Below are 8,220 nucleotides of genomic sequence, written 5' to 3'. Positions count from 1 at the left end.
TCCCTGCCAAACTTTCTCCTCGCCCCCCCTGACCTGTGAGGTGATTGTTATCAGAGTCCCCCCTTTTTTTTGGGTTGCATATCCCCCCGATCCCCCGCTGCTTACATAACTGGAGGACGAGGGACAGTGGAGGACGATACCTCCCGAGGTGTGACCAGGAAAGGAACCATACAGTTTAATGAAAAGTGTGCTGACCACACACCATCCAATCTCTGCGCAATCTCACCCACTGCTGTACACAGCGCTATGCAGACCCAAGTGGATGGTCCCTCAGCTCCTTCCGGTTCAATGAGGACGATTCCTCCATGTCTAATCACGGCATCAGTCCGATCGGGGCCCCAACAGCTGGACATACACAATACAATCTGATTGTACAATCTCACTGATTGCATGCAAAGGGCCCACGTATAACGCCAGACATACAGCGTGCAATCTGGTTATACAACCTCCGTCCAATCTCCAACCCCGTGTTATCCAATGTCCTCTCCAAACCGTCCCAGACCCAGCACAGGGATGGTGGGAGCCCCTCATAATGGGCACAGCTGGTGTACAGACCCGGGAACTCAGCACAGGGATGGTGGGAGCTCCTCATAATGGGCACAGCAGGTGTACAGACCCGGGAACTCAGCACAGGGATGGTGGGAGCCCCTCATAATGGGCACAGCAGGTGTACAGACCCAGGAACTCAGCACAGAGATGGTGGGAGCTCCTCATAATGGGCACAGCAGGTGTACAGACCCGGGAACTCAGCACAGGGATGGTGGGAGCTCCTCATAATGGGCACAGCAAGTGTACAGACCCGGGAACTCAGCACAGGGATGGTGGGAGCCCCTCATAATGGGCACAGCAGGGGTACAGACCCAGGAACTCAGCACAGGGATGGTGGGAGCTCCTCATAATGGGCACAGCAAGTGTACAGACCCAGGAACTCAGCACAGGGATGGTGGGAACCCCTCATAATGGGCACAGCAGGGGTACAGACCCAGGAACTCAGCACAGGGATGGTGGGAACCCCTCATAATGGGCACAGCAGGTGTACAGACCCGGGAACTCAGCACAGGGATGGTGGGAGCCCCTCATAATGGGCACAGCAGGTGTACAGACCCGGGAACTCAGCACAGGGATATCACCCATAGGGCCCAAAAAGATGAAAGGGCCGACCATATCAGGTTGTTCAGGTCGCCGCATCAGCTTCATACTTGATCCAGAGCACAAGATCATTGTACACACCGCCATATAGGATGCTCCTGAAATCCATGTGCACAGCCAATCACCAATCACCTTTCCCTGGCAGGGAAAAACCGCTAATAGAAGCCCAACACCATCAGACACAAATGGTACCCTGTACCATTTGTGGTACAGGGTACCGTACCACAAACATAATGCAGGAGCAGAGCAGGGACAGGTCCTAGTGCATCGTGGGAGAAAACACTTTCATTTCCCAGCTCTGTCTATGGCACGCAGAGTATAAAAATGGCCGCCATGTATAGTGTCTTCATCTGCCCCTTCTAGCATGTTCTTCTTCACCACTCCCCTATAGATCACATTTATACATTCTTTCCATTGGACATAATATTGTCTTCTATAACATCCGCCTCTAAAGACCTCGAATACCATCCGCTTCTATATACGTCAGCGCCATTCCCCTCATCACTGCTCTGCATTGTCCTGTATGTAACCCTATACAGTCCCCTATTATTCTCCTCCATAGTCTCCTCTACATTATTATGCTCTATTGTCTCCTATATATCCTCCTATACATGATTCTCCTCCATAGTCTCCTCTATATCCTCCTATACATTATTCTCCTCCATAGTCTCCTATACATTATTCTCCTCCATAGTCTCCTCTATATCCTCCTATACATTATTCTCCTCCATAGTCTCCTATATATATCCTCCTATACATTATTCTCCTCCATAGTCTCCTCTATATCCTCCTATACATGATTCTCCTCCATAGTCTCCTATATATCCTCCTATACATTATTCTCCTCCACAATCTCCTATATATTATTCTCCTCTATATCCTCCTATACATTATTATCCACTATAGTATCCTATATATCCTCCTATACATTATTCTCCTCCATAGTCTCCTATATATCCTCCTATACATTATTCTCCTCCATAGTCTCCTCTATATCCCTATATATCCTCCTATACATTATTATCCACTATAGTCTCCTATACATTATTCTCCTCCATAGTCTCCTCTATATCCTCCTATACATTATTCTCCTCCATAGTCTCCTATATATCCTCCTATACATCATTCTCCTCCACAGTCTCCTCTATATTATTCTCCTCCATAGTCTCCTATATATCCTCCTATACATTATTATCCTCTATAGTCTCCTATATATCCTCCTATACATTATTCTCCTCCATAGTCTCCTATATATCCTCCTATACATTATTATCCTCCATAGTCTACTATATATCCTCCTATACATTATTATCCTCTATTGTCTCCTCTATATATTATTCTCCTCCACAGTCTCCTCTATATTATTCTCCTCCATAGTCTCCTATATATCCTCCTATTCATTATTCTCCTCTTTAGTCTCCTCTATATCCTCCAATACATTATTCTCCTCCATAGTCTCCTATATATCCTCCTATACATTATTCTCCTCCACAGTCTCCTCTATATTATTCTCCTCCATAGTCTCCTATATATCCTCCTATACATTATTCTCCTCCATAGTCTCCTATATAACCTCCTATACATTATTCTCCTCCATAGTCTCCTATATATCCTCCTATACATTATTCTCCTCCATAGTCTCCTATATATCCTCCTATACATTATTCTCCTCCATAGTCTCCTATATATCCTCCTATACATTATTCTCCTCCATAGTCTCCTATATATCCTCCTATACATTATTCTCCTCCATAGTCTCCTATATATCCTCCTATACATTATTCTCCTCCATAGTCTCCTATATATCCTCCTATACATTATTCTCCTCCATAGTCTCCTATATATCCTCCTATACATTATTCTCCTCCATAGTCTCCTATATATCCTCCTATACATTATTCTCCTCCATAGTCTCCTATATATCCTCCTATACATTATTCTCCTCCATAGTCTCCTATATATCCTCCTATACATTATTCTCCTCCATAGTCTCCTATATATCCTCCTATACATTATTCTCCTCCATAGTCTCCTCTATATCCTCCTATACATTATTCTCCTCCATAGTCTCCTCTATATCCTCCTATACATTATTCTCCTCCATAGTCTCCTCTATATCCTCCTATACATTATTCTCCTCCATAGTCTCCTATATATCCTCCTATACATTATTCTCCTCCATAGTCTCCTATATATCCTCCTATACATTATTCTCCTCCATAGTCTCCTATATATCCTCCTATACATTATTCTCCTCCATAATCTCCTATATATTATTCTTCTCTATTGTCTCCTCTATATCCTCTTATACATTATTATCCACTATAGTCTCCGATATATCCTCCTATACATTATTATCCTCCATAGTCTCCTATATATCCTCCTATAGATTATTCTCCTCCATAATCTCCTATATATCCTCCTATACATTATTCTCCTCCATAGTCTCCTCTATATCCTCCTATACATTATTCTCCTCCATAGTCTCCTCTATATCCTCCTATACATTATTCTCCTCCATAGTCTCCTCTATATCCTCCTATACATTATTCTCCTCCATAGTCTCCTCTATATCCTCCTATACATTATTCTCCTCCATAGTCTCCTCTATATCCTCCTATACATTATTCTCCTCCATAGTCTCCTCTATATCCTCCTATACATTATTCTCCTCCATAGTCTCCTCTATATCCTCCTATACATTATTCTCCTCCATAGTCTCCTCTATATCCTCCTATACATTATTCTCCTCCATAGTCTCCTCTATATCCTCCTATACATTATTCTCCTCCATAGTCTCCTCTATATCCTCCTATACATTATTCTCCTCCATAGTCTCCTCTATATCCTCCTATACATTATTCTCCTCCATAGTCTCCTCTATATCCTCCTATACATTATTCTCCTCCATAGTCTCCTCTATATCCTCCTATACATTATTCTCCTCCATAGTCTCCTCTATATCCTCCTATACATTATTCTCCTCCATAGTCTCCTCTATATCCTCCTATACATTATTCTCCTCCATAGTCTCCTCTATATCCTCCTATACATTATTCTCCTCCATAGTCTCCTCTATATCCTCCTATACATTATTCTCCTCCATAGTCTCCTCTATATCCTCCTATACATTATTCTCCTCCATAGTCTCCTCTATATCCTCCTATACATTATTCTCCTCCATAGTCTCCTCTATATCCTCCTATACATTATTCTCCTCCATAGTCTCCTCTATATCCTCCTATACATTATTCTCCTCCATAGTCTCCTCTATATCCTCCTATACATTATTCTCCTCCATAGTCTCCTCTATATCCTCCTATACATTATTCTCCTCCATAGTCTCCTCTATATCCTCCTATACATTATTCTCCTCCATAGTCTCCTCTATATCCTCCTATACATTATTCTCCTCCATAGTCTCCTCTATATCCTCCTATACATTATTCTCCTCCATAGTCTCCTCTATATCCTCCTATACATTATTCTCCTCCATAGTCTCCTCTATATCCTCCTATACATTATTCTCCTCCATAGTCTCCTCTATATCCTCCTATACATTATTCTCCTCCATAGTCTCCTCTATATCCTCCTATACATTATTCTCCTCCATAGTCTCCTCTATATCCTCCTATACATTATTCTCCTCCATAGTCTCCTCTATATCCTCCTATACATTATTCTCCTCCATAGTCTCCTCTATATCCTCCTATACATTATTCTCCTCCATAGTCTCCTCTATATCCTCCTATACATTATTCTCCTCCATAGTCTCCTCTATATCCTCCTATACATTATTCTCCTCCATAGTCTCCTCTATATCCTCCTATACATTATTCTCCTCCATAGTCTCCTCTATATCCTCCTATACATTATTCTCCTCCATAGTCTCCTCTATATCCTCCTATACATTATTCTCCTCCATAGTCTCCTCTATATCCTCCTATACATTATTCTCCTCCATAGTCTCCTCTATATCCTCCTATACATTATTCTCCTCCATAGTCTCCTCTATATCCTCCTATACATTATTCTCCTCCATAGTCTCCTCTATATCCTCCTATACATTATTCTCCTCCATAGTCTCCTCTATATCCTCCTATACATTATTCTCCTCCATAGTCTCCTCTATATCCTCCTATACATTATTCTCCTCCATAGTCTCCTCTATATCCTCCTATACATTATTCTCCTCCATAGTCTCCTCTATATCCTCCTATACATTATTCTCCTCCATAGTCTCCTCTATATCCTCCTATACATTATTCTCCTCCATAGTCTCCTCTATATCCTCCTATACATTATTCTCCTCCATAGTCTCCTCTATATCCTCCTATACATTATTCTCCTCCATAGTCTCCTCTATATCCTCCTATACATTATTCTCCTCCATAGTCTCCTCTATATCCTCCTATACATTATTCTCCTCCATAGTCTCCTCTATATCCTCCTATACATTATTCTCCTCCATAGTCTCCTCTATATCCTCCTATACATTATTCTCCTCCATAGTCTCCTCTATATCCTCCTATACATTATTCTCCTCCATAGTCTCCTCTATATCCTCCTATACATTATTCTCCTCCATAGTCTCCTCTATATCCTCCTATACATTATTCTCCTCCATAGTCTCCTCTATATCCTCCTATACATTATTCTCCTCCATAGTCTCCTCTATATCCTCCTATACATTATTCTCCTCCATAGTCTCCTCTATATCCTCCTATACATTATTCTCCTCCATAGTCTCCTCTATATCCTCCTATACATTATTCTCCTCCATAGTCTCCTCTATATCCTCCTATACATTATTCTCCTCCATAGTCTCCTCTATATCCTCCTATACATTATTCTCCTCCATAGTCTCCTCTATATCCTCCTATACATTATTCTCCTCCATAGTCTCCTCTATATCCTCCTATACATTATTCTCCTCCATAGTCTCCTCTATATCCTCCTATACATTATTCTCCTCCATAGTCTCCTCTATATCCTCCTATACATTATTCTCCTCCATAGTCTCCTCTATATCCTCCTATACATTATTCTCCTCCATAGTCTCCTCTATATCCTCCTATACATTATTCTCCTCCATAGTCTCCTCTATATCCTCCTATACATTATTCTCCTCCATAGTCTCCTCTATATCCTCCTATACATTATTCTCCTCCATAGTCTCCTCTATATCCTCCTATACATTATTCTCCTCCATAGTCTCCTCTATATCCTCCTATACATTATTCTCCTCCATAGTCTCCTCTATATCCTCCTATACATTATTCTCCTCCATAGTCTCCTCTATATCCTCCTATACATTATTCTCCTCCATAGTCTCCTCTATATCCTCCTATACATTATTCTCCTCCATAGTCTCCTCTATATCCTCCTATACATTATTCTCCTCCATAGTCTCCTCTATATCCTCCTATACATTATTCTCCTCCATAGTCTCCTCTATATCCTCCTATACATTATTCTCCTCCATAGTCTCCTCTATATCCTCCTATACATTATTCTCCTCCATAGTCTCCTCTATATCCTCCTATACATTATTCTCCTCCATAGTCTCCTCTATATCCTCCTATACATTATTCTCCTCCATAGTCTCCTCTATATCCTCCTATACATTATTCTCCTCCATAGTCTCCTCTATATCCTCCTATACATTATTCTCCTCCATAGTCTCCTCTATATCCTCCTATACATTATTCTCCTCCATAGTCTCCTCTATATCCTCCTATACATTATTCTCCTCCATAGTCTCCTCTATATCCTCCTATACATTATTCTCCTCCATAGTCTCCTCTATATCCTCCTATACATTATTCTCCTCCATAGTCTCCTCTATATCCTCCTATACATTATTCTCCTCCATAGTCTCCTCTATATCCTCCTATACATTATTCTCCTCCATAGTCTCCTCTATATCCTCCTATACATTATTCTCCTCCATAGTCTCCTCTATATCCTCCTATACATTATTCTCCTCCATAGTCTCCTCTATATCCTCCTATACATTATTCTCCTCCATAGTCTCCTCTATATCCTCCTATACATTATTCTCCTCCATAGTCTCCTCTATATCCTCCTATACATTATTCTCCTCCATAGTCTCCTCTATATCCTCCTATACATTATTCTCCTCCATAGTCTCCTCTATATCCTCCTATACATTATTCTCCTCCATAGTCTCCTCTATATCCTCCTATACATTATTCTCCTCCATAGTCTCCTCTATATCCTCCTATACATTATTCTCCTCCATAGTCTCCTCTATATCCTCCTATACATTATTCTCCTCCATAGTCTCCTCTATATCCTCCTATACATTATTCTCCTCCATAGTCTCCTCTATATCCTCCTATACATTATTCTCCTCCATAGTCTCCTATATATATCCTCCTATACATTATTCTCCTCCATTGTCTCCTATATATATCCTCTTATACATTATTCTCCTCCACAGCCTCCTCTATATTATTCTCCTCCATAGTCTCCTATATATCCTCCTATAGATTCTCTTCCATAATCGCCTATATATTATTCTCCTCTATATCCTCCTATACATGATTCTCCTCTATAGTCTCCTATACATTATTCTCCTCCACAGTCTCCTATATATGATTCTCCTCCATAGTCTCCTCTATATCCTCCTATACATTATTCTCCTCCATAATCTCCTATATATTATTCTCCTCTATTGTCTCCTCTATATCCTCCTATACATTATTATCCTCTATAGTCTCCTCTATATCCTCCTATACATTATTCTCCTCCATAGTCTCCTATATATATCCTCCTATACATTATTATCCTCCATAGTCTCCTATATATATATCCTCCTTTACATTTTTCTCCTCTATAGTCTCCTATATAACCTCCTATACATTATTCTCCTCCATAATCTCCTATATATTTTTCTCCTCCATATCCTCCTATGCATTATTCTCCTGTATAATATTTCCCACTATATATAATTCCCCTCCCCCATTCTATACATTGCCCCCTCCCTCCTTTATTATCCTACTAGAACCCCCCTCACACATCGCCTTCTGTCATTATAGGTCGATA

The 8,220-nt window shown here is 40.6% G+C and overlaps 1 protein-coding gene across 4 annotated transcripts in view; it reads right to left on the bottom strand.

Moving 5' to 3' along the window:
• Nucleotides 1-8,220, bottom strand: part of GATAD2B (GATA zinc finger domain containing 2B) — a 24,342-nt gene that overhangs the window by 15,747 nt on the left and 375 nt on the right. The window lies entirely within an intron of this gene.

Source organism: Nanorana parkeri, unplaced genomic scaffold (assembly GCF_000935625.1).
Source record: "Nanorana parkeri isolate BGI_ZX_2015 unplaced genomic scaffold, ASM93562v1 scaffold2006, whole genome shotgun sequence".
Taxonomy (NCBI): Eukaryota; Metazoa; Chordata; class Amphibia; order Anura; family Dicroglossidae; genus Nanorana; species Nanorana parkeri.
This window is presented reverse-complemented; position numbering and strand designations above follow the sequence as displayed.